This window comes from Mizuhopecten yessoensis, unplaced genomic scaffold (assembly GCF_002113885.1).
Source record: "Mizuhopecten yessoensis strain PY_sf001 unplaced genomic scaffold, ASM211388v2 scaffold6047, whole genome shotgun sequence".
NCBI classification, from domain to species: Eukaryota; Metazoa; Mollusca; class Bivalvia; order Pectinida; family Pectinidae; genus Mizuhopecten; species Mizuhopecten yessoensis.
This window is the reverse complement of record NW_018406353.1, coordinates 13,233-16,540: the sequence shown is the minus strand read 5'-3', so window position 1 is coordinate 16,540 and position 3,308 is coordinate 13,233.

Here is a 3,308-nt window from a genome sequence, read left to right as displayed (position 1 = left end):
ATTACAAGCTGTACAACTGTAAACCATCATTATAGGCTGTACACATGTAAACTATCATTGTAGGCTGTAAACTTTAAACCGTTATTGTAGGCAGTACACTGTCAATCATCATTGTAGGCTGTACAAATGTCTTGAACTTTGTATGTTACATGTCATTTTCAGTTTTACTATCAATAATATCAAGAAAATTTCATTAAAAACTACTTGTCAGTATCGACGTAGCATACTGTAGGCTCGAGATGGGCACATTTCTTCTGTTACAATGAAGTACCAGATGATAACAGGCTGCTTTGAATAGAACTCGTTATCATATGAAAGATACAGCATATGTTATCTCCAAAATCAAATGTGCGTATGGACAGACGATAAAATAGTTAACCGTTTTTTTCCTCAAAACGATATCGGAGGCCGATTATATTTTGACGGTATATACTTTTCTGCTAGCCCCAATGTCAATTTAATGAAGTCACGTTTCCTATCTTACATTGAAATAACGTTTTAAACACTTTTTTATGCACTCTTTACTTAGAAGAAAAATGTGTTTTCTGAACTTGGCGTCATCAGATGTTATAAGTCATCAGTCATAAGTGTGTTATAAGTCTTCCTCGTTATAGTGGCAGTCATTCCAAATTGGATGACAATTTAGTTCTCTGAATTAAGTGCACTTACACTCAAAATTGAAAGAAGGAAACATATTGGTTATTAGTCAAAAGTAATCTGTCTTTCTTATTAAGTATCAGCTAAAAATCATACGAAGTATTCGACTACGATTGTCGACGAAAGTTTAAACCAAGTCGCAACACATGAGCAGTCTCACTTAGTGGGAGAATAAACGACATACTTTATTAACCGAAGGAATGAGAGATATATACTAGCGGAAAACAGGTAACTATGTAGGCAATCATGCAGATAAAAACATAAGTGTTATTGGCGGATTGGTCGAGTGGTACACACTCTGGCCTTCCATGCATGCGGCCGGGGTTCGATCCCCCGAAGTCGTCGTACGCATGGATATTCAGAAAAAGTGTTTTACTCCGTTCCACACAACTGCAACAACCCAGGTGGAGTATGCATTGGTCTGGGGTTGTTGTTGCGGTACCTGTGCTGTAGCATTCAAGTGGGATGGCATTATAAATGATGCTGTTGGAAGCACGGTCCCGCTACAAACAGAACACACATTACATCTCCAGCACACGCGCATGCATACTTACATATAGAGATATTAGTCAGGTGGCATAGGACTAGTAATAAGCGCTATGTGCATAAGGCAGCTCCTTGTGGATTTTTAAAAAAATGTATTGATTAATGTGTATGCTAATTGATTTAATTGTATATCTGTGTACTGTAAAGCGCTTTAGAGTGGCTTATACTAGCTGCATAGGGCGCTATATCAAATGTTGTATATTGTTCTTCTTAATTAATTAATTATTATGAAACCATTAGATATAATTCTTTATAAGGGAATTTTTTCAATACTTCAATTCGTTTAAAATGTCACAGCTTGTCTCTTCATAGAGAGACCGCAGAACCAAATTATTTTCCATAGACGATAGTGTTAACGTTTACCACTGTCCTGGTTAAATGGGGTTATCCACACTGGTTTACCTGCCCTCATTTTGAGGAATATCATCTCACACAACTGTAAATAAAATATTTTAAAATTCTGCCAATTTGAACTTTTTTATATCGGGGCCGCCATCTTGTATTGAATTCGGCACCAAAAATCGACCAAATTTTACAACAAATTACACACTTAATAAACTCGCCCAGACAAAAGCAGACTTGATTTGTTTTTATGCATATTACATCTATATATATTGCTCAACCCACACATAAAATTTTTGAAACTTCTGTTACCTAAATATCCAACCAGCAGGCCCCGAGGCATTCACCTTCCTATTAAATCTTCTGCCCAAAAAGGAAAAACCCACAATCTATTTTTGATTTGGTTCCGTGGTCCCTAGAGCGTGCCAAATTGTTGAAGAATACCTGGGGAATTCCGTTCCAAATTAAGACTTACGTCCGACACAACGCTGCCAACGCTACCAACGTCACCAGCTGGTTATGCAGCGCAGGTAAACGACGTGTCATCTCATCCCAGACAGACAGGGGCCGCGGTGGCTAATTGTTAAGGTGTCTGACATTCTGCTACCACTAGTTCTTCGCCATTGGTACGTCCTTAAATTACCTCAAATGGCCATAGCAGTTAATAGGACACAAACAAACAAACCCAAACCAAATAATTCCATTTGGATTTGTGCAAGACCAGGTGAAACTGCAGTCCAACGTAAAAATCGATCACCACCAAGGCGACGTGATTTCTAGCGTTGTCTTTGACGTTGCTGTCGTTGCACAAATGGGATGAGGTAAGCCTGGCCAATTTCGTCATGGAAGCGTACGGCATTCAAATTACCATCGATGACCATAAGACGTGATCGTCCGGTTGACGTGTTGCCACTCTAAATCATCACACTACATCCGCCAAATGCACGTCGCTCCACGACATAGGTGTCATCAAAAGGTTCTACAACGCCACGGTAGACTCTGAAACGGCCGTCGCCCCTGTCTAAGTGAAACCTGGACTAGTCTGTGAACATAATACCCGCGCAGTCTCAGCAGTTAAAGCGCAAATGTTTCTACGCCAAGCCTAACATGCTACACGATTGCGTCTTAGCAGAGCTGGGGGGAGGGGCAGGCATCTTGATACAGTTGTGGGATCGCACAACGTTACACGATGTGCGGTGTGCGCACGATGTGTGCACGGTGTGTGAACGATGTGTGCACGAAGTGCGAACGATCAAAACTTGAACGATCATTTCTTGGGCACATTTGTGCGGACGATCGACGAACGTTGGGCGATAACAATCGTGGTTGGTGTAAATTAAGGAATGGCTTGACAATATATACGGTTTCGTGTTTGAAGATAAAATTAGGTTTTTTAGTATGTTTCTATACTCTAGCTACATATATAAGCTTATCTTTCTGTCTATACTTCCTTTAATTTGGAAATGGTGTTTTGTGGGTTTTTTAAACGACCTTAATCGACACGTGTAAATGTACAGCACAGTCTCGGCTACACATGTAAACATTGACACTTTGTACCTGGACCGTAGTTTACCCCGCCCGGGGCACTTACGTAATTCGCCAAGGTGTGAAAACCAGATGAAGGGGAGCTATAGAACAACACGAATGCAAATAACAAATATTAAACGTCCAACTGTGTTTTCAAAGCGGTCATACGGTATCATATAGCAGTTCTATATGTCAAGTACAGGCCAGGTAAAACTCCGGTCCCTCATCAAATTGTT